This window comes from Globicephala melas, chromosome 12 (genome assembly GCF_963455315.2).
Source record: "Globicephala melas chromosome 12, mGloMel1.2, whole genome shotgun sequence".
Classification (NCBI taxonomy): domain Eukaryota; kingdom Metazoa; phylum Chordata; class Mammalia; order Artiodactyla; family Delphinidae; genus Globicephala; species Globicephala melas.
In genome coordinates this window covers 75,225,173-75,242,660 of record NC_083325.1, presented here as the reverse complement: position 1 = coordinate 75,242,660, position 17,488 = coordinate 75,225,173, and positions in this window count along the sequence as shown.

Genomic DNA, 17,488 nt, shown 5'->3' with positions numbered 1-17,488 from the left:
CCAAAGGCACGGCTCTCAGCCTTTTGCCTCTGTCCATTTACAAGGTTGCCTCTGTCCGTACAAATAGGATTTGACTTCAGTCTCCCTGCCTCACACCCAGCTCACCATTAGCCTTAGAACTCTGTCCTGGACCTCGGTCTCCTCCACTGGGCCCTGTACCATGCCACGCACAGGACCGGTCTCCTCACTGGAGTAATACCTGCTGATACCCGCAGGGCTGGCTGGGGTCATTCGTGGACAGTCATCCACAACGGCACTGCAGCCACGCAGGGCCTCCGTGTACAAACGTGTGGGCTGTTAACTGAACGGCTGGATGAAGCAGCCAATGAAAGGATAAAATCCAGCTCACATTCCCCTCACCCATGTCCCCTGGTGCAAGGTGGCATCCACCCAGCTGGGGCACAATGTTTCTAATTTGCATAAATGCATTATATGGGCTAGTGCTTGAGTATCACACCCCCTTCATCAAGGTTCCTCTGTTTCTGAGCTGGATCTTCCCTTGCCTTCCCCACATCCACACTGGCTGGACCTCCCCTGTCTCCTCATGTCTACACCATTGGGGACCCCACCCTCCCACAGTGGCCATCCCTGTTGGCATCACACCTACCCTAATTGTCTCCTTTCTTTGCAGGCTCTAGGCTGGATCAATTGTCCCAATTTTTCTATTTACTGCTCAGGCCCACTGACTCTCCTGTCATATTTTAAGATGACATAATAACCAGCAGACAAAACATCTTTGTCCGTTGAAGTTTGAGGTCATTTCATTACAACATCTCCTAAGACATTCCATTCATAGATGTGCTGAGAAGGCCTTCCTTATATGGCCTGCCTGATGTTTCAGCCCTGGTACCTTCTGCACATTAGGAGCCGGGCTCCCTCTGCCCCAGGGCAGCCCTCAGAGACTTGGAAACCATGCTCCACGCTACCTGGATCTTTTCTTCCCCTTTCCACTTTTGGCTTGGTCTCTCCCATCACTGCAAGTCAAGCTCTGCTATGTTGATTCTGCTAATTGATTTTTTCCAGACAATTGAACACACATCAGTAGGCACCTAACTTTTCTATTTTAACCAGTTGGTATTAAGAAAAATCTTTCTAGAGCATAAAGTATTCTTCTCCACCTCCTGTAACAGATGAAAGAAGACATCTCACAGCCTTTTCTTGGGGTCTCTAGATAATAATTACTTTGTGAGCCACTGTAAAAGCATTTACAACAACTCAAGTAATTACATAATCGCTGTGGGAAAAAAAGGAAAATAGAGATGAATGAAAAGAAAAAAGAATGGTATCACTTGATATCTTACCAACCAGAGACAATGAGTAATGACTTTTTGTTGTATAACTTTCTGGACTTTTTCCTAAGCAAACACACTTCGCCAGTCTGAGGCATACATTCAGTCACTTTTATTTATTCAATAATTGCTTGAGTTCCATATGCCCATACAAACAGGAAGCCTCATTCCACACCCACTATTCCACACCCACCCCCCAAACAAATCGGGGGCATACTTAGTCCTGCCGGTAATTCTGATTGCAAATGGCAAATGCAGAGAAACTGGAAAATCAGGAGGTCCTGATTTCCATGGCTTCCGGCACAGCACTGAGGTGTCTCTATGAAAAATTGTCTTGCAAAGTCTGCTGGGATCATACTTCCCTGGATCTGCCCCTTGCCGGGTCTGCAGAGGTGTCCAACGTCGGGCTCCAAGGTTATCACTCTCAGTAGCTCACATTTCCAAGTTCAGCCATGTTCCCAAGCAGAGGGTGAACAGGCAGAGGTAGCTGAGTCCAGGGGGGCTTCCATCCTCAGCCACACTCCAGGCCCAGGCACGTCAAGACCCCGAGGTTAAGCCAGGTCACCAATTCTGACCCCTCCTTTCTTCCTAGTGTCATTCCCTTGCTGGTAGTGGGCCTCTCCTGCTGGGGCACTTCAGCAGAGGAATTCCAGCTTCAACATGGAAGGGCCGTTTGTCTTCATCCTTTTCTTCCTAGGTTTTCCTCAGCCCCAAAAACCTGCTCCTCCATGCGGGCACTTAGATGGTTCCACCTTTGTCAGGCCACCCAGGAAGTTGTTCCAACCTTTCCCCTGGGGAATCAAGGTCCGCTAGCCTAACCTTTGGATAAGCAAGAGGGGCCACTCAAGGGACAGTTTCCTGAAGAAAGAAGTCAGTTCTTACCCAGTTGTCTAGGTAAAGAAGGAGCTGAAAGCAACTTGCATTAAAAGAAAGAGGTCTCATCTACTAGGCTACAGGAACCTGCGAATTTGCCATACGCCCATTCTCCAGATGAGGACACTGAGGTCATCCACTGACTACTTAAGAGACTGAAGCGCCAGCCTCCAGCACTGAGATTTCATCAAAAGCAGTTTCCTTGATGCCCTGATACATCAGGGACCCCTGTCTTGCTGGGAAGCACTGAGCACACCCTCTTGCCCCCGGCCCCTGGGGCATCATGGAACCTGGTGCTGACCTGACAGCACTACTTACTGGGCTCCAGGTGAGCCACGGTCACCTCCACGGTCAGCTCAGCTCCTAGGACAGGGAGGACTTTACTTCCAGGCCAGAGGCAGCCATACTCTGTGAGCTACTGCCTGGGCCAGGGAGGTGTCTCCTTGTCAGCTCAGGAGTGTGGCGGGAGCTGCCCCGGGACACTCCCTGTAGTCATTGCCTCCTCAGGCAATGACGCCATGCACACAGGGGGTGGGCACTTTGATATGCAGCTGTGTGTCGATGTACTGAGATGATCTGAGATAATTAAATGTTTTTCCCAGGTTGAGAGAAGGGGAGAATGAAGGGGGTCAGAGTGCTTAGGGTGCTGCGGAAGCCCCCGCTGGCCCCCACTTCTTTTTTTTTTTTTTTGCGGTACTCGGGCCTCTCATTGTTGTGGCCTCTCCCGTTGCAGAGCACAGGCTCCGGACGCGCAGGCTCAGCAGCCATGGCCCACGGGCCCAGCCGCTCCGCGGCATGTGGGATCTTCCCGGACCGGGGCACGAACCCGTGTCCCCTGCATCGGCAGGCGGACTCTCAACCACTGCACCACCAGGGAAGCCCTAGCCCCAACTTCTTACCCGTGGCTGGTACAGAATTTTCAAGTTGGAGGGGGAGGAGGAAATGACTGGAGGCAAAGGACTTGCCTGGAAGCAGCCCCTGCGCGGCAAGTGCACCGTTGTTGTCTGAAGTGGTCCTGGGAGGAGTGTTTCTCATGTTACACTTCACCTGCCTTCTCATTTCCCCAGTTCAGTCCTCCCCTGATTCTTCTGCCTTCCTGCCTCCAGCCTCTCCTTCCAATCTATCCCAGCTGGCTGCTTCCTTCATCTTCTTAGAACACCAATTCTATTGGGTGTCAGTGTTCTGCTCCAGAACCTTCAATGGCTCCCACTGTGGCGAGGTGAAGTTCAAATCCCTTAGCCTGCATTCAAGGTCTTCTGGGGTTAGGGTGGTCACACAGCCCAGTTTGTCTGGGGCAGTCTAGGTTATACCAGCTGTCCTGGAGTAATGATTAATAACACGTCCTCTCATGCAAAAGATGTCCCAGTTTGGACAGTGAGTGATGTGGTCAGCTTGCCTACAGCTCAGTCCCCACCTAATGCTCCAGGCTAACGTCCAACCATCTCGCCTTGAGTCTTCAAGTCAGTGTTTTTTTTTTTTTTAGCGGCCATGGCTCACGGGCCCAGCCGCTCCGCGGCATGTGGGATCCTCCCGCACCAGGGCACGAACCCATGTCCCCTGCATCGGCAGGCGGACTCTCAACCACTGCGCCACCAGGGAAGCCCCCGAGTCAGTGGTTTTTAACTCTGGCAGCTCATTAGAATCACTTGGGAAGCTTTTAATAAATAGTGCCTGTGCTCACCCCAAAAGCAATTTAATTGAAACAGAATCTCTAGGGGTAGGGCCCAGGCTTTGGTGTTTTTTTTTTTAAGCCCTCAGGTGACTCTGATGTGTAGTCAGGGTTGAAAACAAATGACCTGAGTAAAACAGGTGTCCCGGAACTCTGTCCCCGAGTCCGTCTCTGTCCCTGACTTTTCCCTCCCATTGTCTATCACCCATGTAAGCCCCGCCCAAGCGGCCAAGCCCAGCTCCGGCGCCGCTTCCTCCTTCACCTTTCCCAGCCCCTGAGCCAGAAGCGCCTCCCCCTCCACCCTTGCCGGCCTGCTCCCTCCACAGCTACCCTGTATTATGCTGTTATCTGGGTCCAGGTTTTGCCTCCTTCATAGTCTATGAGCTCTGTAGGTTGGATCATGACTGATTCATCTCTGGGACCCCAGGGCCTAGACCCAACTTGCAGCAAAGGCCCCCTCCCTTGGCTGAGTGACTGTCAGTGTTGATCCTGAACTTGGGCAGCCCCTCCACCACACGGCTGGGCACCATGCTGCCTCTCCAAGTTAACTTTCTTTTCCTGTGTGTGGTCTCTCATTCATTCATTCATTCTGCTTTGTGACAGATGCTATGTTCCCCATCCCCTCTTCCTGATTCCCTGCACTACTAGAGAACTCATCTCCATTCCCTGGGCAGCCCAGCAGACTGTCTGGCACATAAATAATACTTGGAAGACATTGATTAATAATCAATTGATCAATGGATAAACAAAATGTGATATATCATATGGTGGCGTATTACTCAGCAACAAACAGGAACGAAGTACTAACACATGCTACAACATGAATAAATCTTGAAAACGTTGTGCTAAGTGAAACAGCCAGACACTAAAGGTCATAAATTATATATCATTTATTTGAAATGACCAGAATAGGCAAATTCATAGAAACAGAAAATAGATGAGTGGTTGCCGGAGGCTGGGGTAAGAGGAAATTGGGACCAACTGCTAAGAGGTATGGGGTTTCTTTGGGGGAGGTTAGAAATGCTCTGAAATTGGATAGTGGTGACGGTTGCACAACCTTGTGACTATACTGAAAACCACTGAGTCATACACTTTCAAATGGTGAATTTTATGGCATTTGAATTATATCACAATTAAAAAGAAATACTGCTGATGGATTTTTTCCTCCTTTACCCTGTTCTCAAACAGAAGAAGAATCACTTGGAATATTTGCTAAAAGTGCAGGTTCCTAAGCCTCACCTTGAAACTTCAGATGCCGTAGATGAGGGCAGAGCCTAGGAATCTGCATTTGACGGTGGTACCCTAAATGCCACTTCTCTTTGGGTCAGAGCATTTCTGAGCCAACCTCAGAACCTCAGAAGACAAATAAAAATTTTAACCTGTTCTTTCAAGAAAAAAGCTGAAGATTTCAAACACAACCGACACTTTGTTTTTAGTCTGCTCCTTATTAAAAACAGACTGGGACCCGAAGAAACCCCATCAGGGGTAGGTAATGAAATAATCGTGATCATAATAAAAGAACAGAATGGAAAAACTGCCTGGCCTCGAGCAAACCACAAAAAAGTTGTCTTCTGCCGCCAGTGCTCCACTGAGGCATTCAGTTGAAAATATCCCACTAGCCACACGGAGAGCTTAATTTGGGGAAGAATTAAACATTAGAAAACCACTGCTCACTGCCTCTATACAAATACATGCTTAGAGACACCCACGCCTACACAGCCAAAATTCTAGTTTTTGGTATGTGCTCCACGATTAGGGCTTTCTTTGGAGTTACAAGGAAGCAGAGTTGTAAATCGGTATTAGAATGTGATCAAAAGGAATGTCTGTATGCAATTATTTTGTTTTGAGACCAGCTTTCAGAGGCGCGGGCTTTAAAGCGCTGGCTCGGTCACATGACGTGCTCTCACATACATACACACACGAGACTGTGGTCCCCATGAAAGAGGGACAAAGGCCTGGGTTTTATCGTTGTTGCTTCTTTGTTACAGGATAGAGTCTCACCCCTAATAACTCAAAAAGGACCCTCTTCATATTCCCCGGCTGGTCCTGAACCATCGCAAGAGGAAGTCTTGCTAATAACCTCTTGCCCCGGAAAGTAGCAGTTACTGTAATTTGAGAACAGATATCCCTTGCTTAACAAAAATTCAGTTAACAAAACTCCAAATTGAATAAGGAATAAATGAGAGGAAATAACATTTGTGATGCATGTCTACTGAGTTCCGGGTACTGTGCTGGGTAACTTTACGTGGATTTTCGAATTTCATTCAATGTTGTCATCACAACAACCCCACAGTGGAGGTACTATTATCCCCCAGAAGACAGTGAGGAATCTGAGGCTCAGAGTGGTTGTGTAACTTCCTCATGGTCACAAGGTTAGTGAGTGGGATTGTTATATCAAGTAAAAGATCTCAAAGGAACAACACAGAAAAAGCATGGAGGGAATTTGGGTGTCAATGAGTCCATGTTGGGGTGGCCGGCTTGCTAAGGCTGCTGCCATTGGTCATACATGCACATGGGAAAGCAAAACCCAATAACACCTGAGGCCATCAGCACTTTGCCAAGCCCAGCAAGCCACCATCACCAATGGGCATGAAAGCAACGGGCTGTATTTGGGAAGGAAATTGTTAACACAGACGTGAGCCAGTGATTGCATTACTGGCATCTTAAGTCATAGGCTGTGGTCTGAGACCCTGTCTACCAGTCCAGCCCTCATCTGTATCTACCCTTCTCTTCCTCTCTGGGCTCCAGCCACACAGGGTATGGTTGTCCCCTGAGAGTTCCATGTTCCTTTCTGCCTCAGGCCCCTGGCTCCTGCTTTCCCTCTGACCACCTCTCTCGTGACCCCAACTTCACTCATTAACTGTGACCAGGGGGAAGCTCACGAGGGCAGGGACTTGGGACGGCTGGCTCCCCACCGTATCCCCAAAGCCTAGAACAGTGCCTGGAGCATAGTCAACACTCAATAAATACCTGTCAAGAGAATGAATGAATAAATTAATGAGTGAATATTTCATACCTCAGCTCACACCTTACTTCCGCAGTTCAGCCCTCTCTGGGTCACATTCCCCCTTGTCAAATGGTCCAATTACTGATCTACTTTTTTCTTTTATACATATATTATTTGTCTAACACCCAGCTCTCCCACAGACTATAAGTCCATGAAGGCAAGGACTGTTCTGGTTCTGCTGCCCATGATACTCTTAGTGACAGTTATATTGCAGGTAGTTAATAAACGTGTGACGGATGAATAAATGACTAAGCAAGTCGTAGAGAGGTCAAGTCTTTCTGAGCTGCTATTTTCATCATAAAGTACTCAGGGGAACTGAGGAAAAAAGTGAGTCAGGAATCATCAGAAGAAATCTGATTTTAAAATGGGCAAAGGACCTGAATAGACATTTTTCCAAAGAAAACACACAAATGGCCAACATCACTAACCATCAGGGAAATGCAAATCAAAACTACAATGAAATCTCACTTTAAACATGTCAGGTGGCTGTTATCAAAAAAACAGGAGATGAATGTTGGAGAGGGTATGGAGAAAAGGGAACCCTGGAACACAGTTGGTGGGAATGTAAATTGGTACAGCCACTATGGAAAACAGTATGGAAGTCCCTCAAAAAATTAGCAGTAGGACTTCTGGGTAAATATCCAAAGGAAATAAAATCAATATCTCAGAATTTCGGGCTTCCCTGGTGGCGCAGTGGTTGAGAGTCCGCCTGCCGATGCAGGGGACACGGGTTCGTGCCCCGGTCTGGGTAGATCCCACGTGCCGCGGAGCGGCTGCGCCCGTGAGCCATGGCCGCTGAGCCTGTGTGTCCGGAGCCTGTGCTCTGCAATGGGAGAGGCCACGGCAGTGAGAGGCCTGCATACCGGAAAAAAAAAAAAAAAAAAAAAATTTCAGAAAGATATCTGCACTCCTATGTTCATTGCAGCCTTATTTACAATAGCCAAGAAATGGAAACAACCTGAGTATCTGGTGACAGATGAATGGATAAAGAAAATGTGATACACATACACACACGCACACACGCACAGAGGAATATTATTCAGCCATAAAAAAGAGGAAATCCTGCCATTTGTGAAAACATGAATGAGGTTGGAGGGCATTCTGCTAAGTGACAAGAAGCAAGACAGGGAAAGACAAAACTTATGGTATCACTTATATGTAGAATCAAAAAAAAAAAAGATTGAACTCATAGAACCAGAGAGTAGAATAGTGGTTGCCAGGGGCTGAGGGTGAGGGGGAGATATAGGTCAAAGGTTATAAACTTCCAGTTATAAGATGAAGAATTCTGAGGCTCTAATGCACAGTGTAGTGATTGTAGTTAATAATACACTACTGTATACTTGAAATTGCTAAGAGAATAGATTTTAAGTGTTCTCACCGCAAAAAAGGTAATTATGTGAGGTGATGTGTTAATTAACTTGATTGTGGTAATCATTTCACAATGTGTGTTTATATCAAATCACCATGTTGTACACTTTAAAAATATACAATTTTATTTGTTAATTATACCTTAATAAAACTGGGGGGAAAATCATATTTAAATGGCCAATTATTTTTTCTCCAGAAGAACACAGTCCTGATTTTAGAATGAAAATCAGTGGGGAAATGAGGTTAACTTAAAAGTCTACCACCTTGGACTTCCCTGGTGGTGCAGTGGTTGAGAGTCCGCCTGCCGATGCGTGCCCCAGTCCGGGAGGATCCCACATGCCGCGGAGTGGCTGGGCCCGTGAGCCATGGCCGCTGAGCCTGCGCGTCCGGAGCCTGTGCTCCGCGACGGGAGAGGCCACAGCAGTGAGGGGCCCGCGTACAGCAAAAAAAAAAAAAAAAAAAGTCCACCTCCTTGTGGCCATTTTTGATGGAGTACATGTGCTCCATTAAGTGAGGGGAACTTCATGAGATCAATTTGATTTACTGCTCTTGCATTTCCTAAAGCATATGGTGGCGGGCAGAAGATGTGGGTTGTGAAAGTCTGAGGGGATGTATAAAATCTTCTTAGGAGCCAAAGGCCATTTAGTTTTCATGGCTTAGTTTGCAGGAGCTGCCTGGTAGATCCTGATGCAAACCTCAGCTGTATGGGGCAGGCTGAAAAGCTGGACATGTGGAGGCCAGAGACTGGGCTGGGACAAACCATCAGTTGACAGATTCCCCGTAGACCACCCTGCTACTTCCTATTTCCTGGCAAGTTTGGTCATCTGTGCCTACTCAGGGACTATCCTGTTGTTGGTGTGCTGATGGGCATGGGAGACCTGGGTCCTCTGTGGCTCCAAATACTGCAGAACTCCTGGAAATGGGCAGAAATCACTGGAGCACAGAGCGTGCAGAATCCAGGGTGAAGGGACTGGCCGCTGATGCCCTCTGAGGACCCAGTTATCCAACACAGCTACCTGCTCCTAGGTCCAGACATCTTATTTCTCACCTCTATTTTAGAGCGGACCAGGGGAGGGGATGTCTTTGGAAACAAGGTAGATTTTTTTTAACCTGTCCTAATAGGCAGGGTGGGTCCTGCTGTATAGCAGGAAGAAAGGCTCATAATAAATCCCCTCACTTTGTGCGTATGTGAGGTGGTAAAGCACACATTACATTCACCATTTGAACCCTTTTTAATTTGACAATTGAGTGACATTAAATCTATTCACAGTGTTGTACAAGCATCATCACTATCCATTTCCAGAACTTTTCATCATCCCAAACCAAAATTCTGCACCCATTAAATAATAACTCCTAAAAAAAAAAAAAATAATAATAATAATAATAACTCCTCAGGAATTCCCTGGCGGTCCAGTGGTTAGGACTCCATGCTTTCACTGCCAAGGGGAGACCCAAGGTCCTGCAAGCTGTGAGGTGCAGCCAAAGATTAAAAATTAAATAAATAAATAAATAAAATTAAAAAAAAATTAAAAATCCTCCCCCCCTTGTAACCTCTATTCTACTTTCTGTCTTTACAAATTCACCTAGATACCTCATATAAGTGGAATCATACAGTATTTGTCCTTCTGTGTCTGGCTTATTTGACTTAGCATAAGATTTTCAAATTTCATTCATGTTGTAGCATGTATCCGAATTTCCTTCCTTTTTAAGGCTGAATAATATTTCATTATATAGATGAACCACATTTTGTTTATCCATTCATCTGTTGGTGGACATGTGTTTCCACCTTTTGGCTATTGTGAATAATGCTGCTGTGAACATGGGTGTGCAAATATCCCTTTGAGATCTTACTTTCAATTCTTTTGGATATATAAACTGAAGTGGAATTGCTGGCTCCCATGGTAATTCTATTTTCAATTGTTTTTCTTTGTTGAGTATTAAGCAAGGTCATCAGCTGGCTGTGAAGCTGGGAGGGGGTGTGGGAAATGTGAGGAGAGAGAAGATACAAAATAGTCATTTTAGAAAAAGAAAATAAACTTAGGAGAGAAACGTTTTAGGATTACCAGGTTGTGTTGCATGATCATTTGAGGTTTGTGGTCATGAACATAAAATGAAAATTACCTCCAGAAACTGCGTGTATGTTTACATGAATGGTATCTATCATTCTCTCTGTATTATTTAGTAACTTGCTTTCACTACTTCCAATGTGCTCTACACACAGTACTCCAAAGAATCGAGGCACCAGGGTTTATGTAACCATCCCCTCCGTGACAGACAGCTAGGTCACTGCCAGTTCTTCACTATGATAGGAAAGCTGCAGGAAGGACCGTTTACCTGCTGCTTCAGGCACACAGCACTGTTCCAGGGATGAACCAAGAAGCAGATTTACTGGGTCATAAGGTAAGTGCATCATAAAGTTTAACAGATTCTTCAGTTGCCCTCCAAAGTGATTCTACAAACTTATACTCCCACCAACAAAATATGAGAATACCCACTATCTTCACCAGCCCTAGATCCATCAACTTTTCTTTTATTTGTCTGATAGAATAAAAGGTTTTTTTTTAAATTTATATTTATTTGATTATTGGATATATTACATGTCATAGGTTTCTTGACTGTTTGAATTTCTCCTTTTGTGAATTGTCCTTTCATATCCTTTAACCTATTTCCTTGTGCCTTGTTTACTTTTTCATATTGATTTAAAACCGATACTTACATAATTCTAATATTAATTATGTGTATACTGTACCTGTTGCAAATATTTTTCTTAGTTGGTTGATTGCTTTCCATTTTGTTTATGGTGTCTTTTGATGTGGTTGAATTTATTGATATCTTCTTTATTGGCTTTTGTGTTGAGTGTCTTATTTTACAAGCTTTCGCTGTCATAACTCCATGAAAATAATATCTTATATTTTCTTCTAATTCTTTTGTAGTTGTTTTAACTGAACTTTTTATCTTGAGATAATTGTAGATTCACATTCAGTTCAAAGAAATAATACAGAGAGCTCTCGTGTACTTTTTTTTTTTAATTTATTTAACTTATTTATTTTTGGCTGCGTTGGGTCTTCATTGCTGCGCGTGGGCTTTCTCTAGTTGCAGTGAGTGGGGGCTACTCTTCTTTGCAGTGCACGGGCTTCTCATTGCAGTGGCTTCTCTTGTCGTGGAGCACAGGCTCTAGGTGCATGGTCTCAGTAGTTGTGGCACACGGGCTCAGTAGTTGTGGCACACGGGCTTAGTTGCTCCGCAGCATGTGGGATCTTCCCGGACCAGGGATCAAACCCGTGTCCCCTGCATTGACAGGCGGATTCTTAACCACTGCGCCACCAGGGAAGTCCCCACCCCACTTTGTTTAACCATTCGTCTGTTGAAGGACATCTGGGTTGTTTCCAGTTTGGAGCTATTACAAATAAAGTTGTTCTGAACATTTGTGTACAGATTGTTCAAAAATGCAATTAGTTCGAGTGACCGTTGCATGTTTAGTTTTTAAAGAAACTGCCACACTGTTTTCTAACGGCTGTACCATTTTATATTCCCACCCGCAAGGCTTAAGTGATCCAATTTCTTCACATCCTGGTGGGCAGTTGATGTTGCCACTATTTTTCATTGTGACTGTTTTGATAGGTGTGTAGTGATATCTTGTGTGGTTTTAATCGTCATTTCCCAATTAAACATATAGCTAAGTATGTTGAACATCTTTTCACGTGCTTATATTCTCTTCAGTGAAATGTCTGTTTATGTATTTTGCCCAGTTTTGAATTTCATTGTTTTTTTACTGCTCAGTTTTGAGAGGTCTTTATATATTCTACATACTAGTCCTTTGTGAGATAAGTGTTTTACAGATATTTACTCCCAGTCTTTAGCTTATCAGCTTATCCTTTCATCCCCTTTACTGGATCTCTCACAAAGCAAGAATTCTTAATTTTGGGACTTGCCTGGTTGCGCAGTGGTTAAGAATCCACCTGCCAATGCAGGGGACGTGGGTTCAAGCCCTGGTCTGGGAAGATCCCACATGCGGCAGAGCAACTAAGCCCGTGCACCACGACTACTGAGCTCTGTGTTCTAGAGCCCGCGAGCCACAACTGCTGAGCTCGCGTCCTGCAACTACTGAAGCCCGCGCCTAGAGCCCATGCTCCGCAACAAGAGAAGCCACCGCAATGAGAAGCCCGTGCACCACAACGAAGAGTAGCCCCCACTCGCCACAACTAGAGAAAGCCTGTGAGCAGCAACGAAGACCCGACATAGCCAAAAATAAATAAAATTTTTAAAAAATTCTTAATATTGATGAAGTCCAACTTATCACTTTTTCCTTTCATGGATAATGCTTTTGGTGTCAAGGCTAAGAACTCTGTTTAGCCCAAGATCCCAAAGACTCTTCTCCCATTTTTTTTCCTAAAACTTTTATAGTTTTATGTCTCACATTTAAGTTTGTGATCCATTTTGAGTTAACTTTTGGATAAGGTGTGGGGACTGGGTCAAGGTTCAATTTTTTGCCTATGTATGTCCAGTTCCTCCAGCACCATTTGTTTCAAAGGCTATCCTCCTCCACTGGATTGCTGTTACACCTTTGTCAAAATCAGTTGGGCATATTTGTGTAGGTCTGTTTCTGGCTTCTGTGCTCTGTTCCATTAATCCATGTGTCTATCCCTTTGCCAATACGACACAGCCTCAATTACTATAGCAGTATAACGTCTCGAAAATTGGGTAGACTAATTCTCACTTAATTTTTTTAAATAAAATTGTTTTAGCTATTCTAGTTCCTTTATGTGTCCACATAAATATTAGAATAATTTATTTATATCTATCAAAAATTTTTATTTATTTCACAAGCTTTCTCTATCACAAAACCACAAAAATAATCTCATATTTTTTCTAATTCTTTTGTAGTTTTAAAAAATGTTTTGTGGGACTTCCGTGGTGGCACAGTGGTTAAGCATCTGCCTGCCAATGCAGGGGACACGGGTTCGAGCCCTGGTCCGGGAAGATCCCACATGCCGCGGAGCAGCTAAGCCCGTGAGCCACAACTGCTGAGCCTGCACTCTAGAGCCCGTGAGCCACAACTACTGAGCCCACATGCCACAACTACTGAAGCCCATGTGCCTAGAGCCCGTGCTCCACAACAAGAGAAGCCACTGCAGAAACCTGCGCACCACAACAAAGAGAAGCCCCTGCTCGCCACAACTAGAGAGAGCCCGTGCGCAGCAACGAAGACTCAATGCAACCAAAAATAAATAAATAAAAATAAAATTTTAAAAATATATATTTTGTTCTGTAAGTGATCTAGAGTTTTTATTATGAATGGTGCAAAGTAGGGATCAACCTTGATTTTCATTTTTTGCAGTCATTTCTCCCAACATTTTTTTTTTTGCAGTACGCGGGCCTCTCACTGTTGTGGCCTCTCCCGTTGCGGAGCACAGGCTCCGGACGCGCAGGCTCAGTGGCCATGGCTCACGGGCCCGGCCGCTCCGCGGCACGTGGGATCTTCCCGGACCGGGACACGAACCCGTGTCCCCTGAATCGGCAGGCGGATTCTCAACCACTGCGCCACCAGGGAAGCCCTCTCCCAACATTTTTAATTGAACTTTTTTCACTCATTTGAAATACCAGCTTTATCATACACTAAATTCTTATGTATTCAAGGGTCTGTTTCTGCACTCACTGTTCTATTCCATTTGTCTATTTGTCTATTCCTATGTTGTTTTAATTCTATAAGTTCATAACATGTTTTGATATCTGGAAGGGTAAGTTTCCCTTCACTGTTCTTCCTTTTCAAAATAGTCTTTTCTTATGCATTTTTTCTTCCGTGGGAGTAAGAATAATAACCCTGTAATTTTAATTAGAAATCTTAGTGAGATGGTTATTGGGGCTGTGCTGAATTTTATAGATAATTCCCACAATAGGTAGCTTCGTAATATTGAGATTTCCTTATATACCAATAGTATCTATTGCTCTTTCATGGGTCTTCTTTTACATCCGGTATTATGTTTGTTTGTTTTTATTTATTTATTTCTGGCCATGCCACGTGGCTTGCAGGATCTTGGTTCCCAACCAGAGATCGAACCCGTGCCCCTTGCGACGGAAGTAGAGTCCTAACCACGGGACCGCCAGGGATGTCCCCATGGTTTCCTTCTAGTGAGCCTGTCGTTTCTTTTTAGGACTGGTCTTAAATTTTTTCTGAGTTTTAATTGTGTTGTGAAGAGGATCTTTTTCACATATATTTTCAAATTTGTGGCTATTGTATAGAAACAAAGCCTTTTGACATGGATGTTCCCATAGGATATGTATAGGAACCTTTTTATGAAAGAAGAGGCTTGGAGCTTAGAGAGGGAAGCTTGGGGCCAAATGCAAGTCCTCCGTCCCCTAAGTGCCAGGCACTTCCCAGAAGACTCTGGAATGCGGGGGAGGGACAGCCGCAGGGTCTCGCTTTCACTTGCTGAGTGGGCACCCAGCAGATAGCAGATCCCAAAAGACAGCAGGTAGCCTCCTCTCCACCAACCCCTACTTCCCTCTTTCCCTGTTGCTTTGCAACTTGTCTCTCAGAGGCCAGGCCTGCACTTCTACCTGGATCTGTGACCAAGGCCATGATCATTAAAAGGTTAAAGGGTCATTACTCGATGGGATGGATAATGGGGGCCTGGCAGCTGACTGGCCCCTGAGGACAAGATGAGAGGTTCAAGGTGAGTATGGAGGAACCTGATGGGCAGGGTTAGAACCAAATCCCTGGCTTGGGCAGCAACGGGTCCAGGAAGGAGACCAGCCTGCACATACCAGGGCACAGGATGGCATCCTCTATGGGGAGGCAGGCCTGCAGCAGGAATTGAGGGGGAGACCTGGCCACAGGCTTGTGAAGTAGCCACCATGCTCCAAGAGAAGGAGCATCTAAGAGGATACAGGATCAGTATCCTGGGGGCCAGTGGAGAGGGGGTCAGTAGAATGCAAAAAGAGAATCCCACAGAGGGAAGAAGGCTCTGGGCCAGAATCCACCTGCTCTTCCTCCCCTGAAACACTTGGTTTCAGTGGCACCATGCAAATTCAGGGCTTCATTAGGAAGTGAAGAAGCTTATTCAGCTTCTTAGCTATGTCACCATAGTTATTTTCTCATCTGAAAAATAGGGGTAATAATTCTACAGAGTTTCCTAAATTGTAGAATGCTTATCACTGGAGATTTTAAACGGTACAATAGATTATTTTATGTAGTATGTTGACATACTTTTAAATGATGATGAATTACATGGTGGGGAATTTATTCCTTTTTCTTCCTTCCCCTGCAAATCTTCTGATTATATAAGAAGAAAGTCTCTGATACTTGTACAAGTTGGGATGCTTTGAGTGCAATAACAGTACACTCAAGGGGCTTCCCTGGTGGCGCCGTGGTTGAGAATCTGCCTGCTAATGCAGGGGACACGGGTTCGAGCCCTGGTCTGGGAGGATCCCACATGCCGCGAAGCAACTAGGCCCACTAGTGAGCCACAACTACTGAGCCTGCGCGTCTGGAGCCTGTGCTCCGCAACAAGACAGGCCGCGACAGTGAGAGTCCCGCACACCGCGATGAAGAGTGGCCCCCGCTTGCCACAACTAGAGAAAGCCCTCGCACAGAAACAAAGACCCAACACAGCAAAAAGAAATAAATTAATTAATAAACTCCTACCCCCAACATCTTCTTTAAAAAAAAAAAAACAGTACACTCAAAAGTGAATAAAAAATGAGGAAAATGTATTATTTCACATAACTTTTCAGGGGAAGGCACTTTCAAGGAAGTTCAACAGCTCAAAGAAGTCATGAAAGACCCAGGTCCTTTCCATCTTTCCTTGTCCTTTTCATCTTATTGTCTTGGTTCTCAGGCATGTTCCCTCATAGTTACAAAATGGCTGCACCCGCACCAGGATTCATATGCATCTATGACCTTATTTAAAGACATTAAGAGTAGCTTAAATCAGGATTTGTTCATTTAAGATAAACACAAGATAAATTTTACTTAAGTGAAATTCACATAAAATAACCATCTTAGAGTGAACCATTCAGCAGTTCACAGTATTGTACAGCCATCACCACTATTTAATTGCAGAACTTTTTTACTATGGTAAAAAATATATAACATAAAATTTATCATCTTAAGCATTCTGGGGTGCACAATACAATAGTAACTATGTATTACTATCTCTAGAACTTTTTAAATTTTTTTGCAAAACTGAAACACTGTACCCAATGAACAACTACCCATTTTCCCCTTTCCCCAGCCCCTGACACCCACCACTCTACTTTCTGTTTCTAAGAGTTTGTTTTAGATACTTCATATAAATATAAATGAAACTATGCAGTATTTGTCTTTTTGTGACGGCTTATTTCACTTAGCATGATGTCATCCATATTGTAGCATATGACAAGATTTCCTTCTTTTTTAAGGCTGAATAATATTCCATCGTATGTATACACCACATCTTTAGCCATTCATCCTTCGGTAAGCATTTCGGTTGCTTCCAGCATTTGTTTCATATAAAAGGGAAGCAAATCTTCCTTAGAAGTTTCCAGCGGACTTCACTCAGGTCACAGGGGCCACAGATGGGCCATAATCCCATGTCCTGGCTGAAGGGAGGCTGGGGAAGGGGGCATAGCATTTCTAGCCTCTTTAGGAGGGGGTAGGCTCTTCCTTCCAGCCAGGAAGAAGGTGTAAGAGTGCTGATAAGAGTGCTGAAGATAACAGTGTAGCCACAGTGGGAGTCTGGAACCTCCCATAAGTGGTTAAAATACCTCCCCAGTCACCTCAACCTACAGCAGGGAATACAATAATAACATTGTATTTAATTTTGCATCTATTTATGACAGGTGATAGTGGATGTAAATTTTCCTTTAAAAATAAATGGATTTAAGGGAGTTTTTTAAAGTAAATTACTAAAGAAAAGAATTAAATTAAAAAAATAGTACAGGTACTATAAATCAACTATGCTCCAATAAAAATTAAAAAAAAATAGTACAGGTGTTGTGCAAAAGGTATGGCAAACATCTTAAAGGTATTAGGAGAATCATCCAAGTTTGGGATACAGGATAATGGGGAGGTTTAAATGAAAGGACACATTCAAAGGCTCAGCCCAGTGTCTGGAACACAGAAAAGACTCTCTCAATGACTTTCGACAATAGCTGTGGTTCCCTTCAAGTTAAGGTTGCCAGATTCAACAAATAAAGTCATAGGATGCCAAGTTAAATCTGAATTTCAGATAAACAATGAGTGATTTTTTTTTTTTTTTAGTATAAGTATGCCCTGTGCAATATTTGGGACATAATTATACT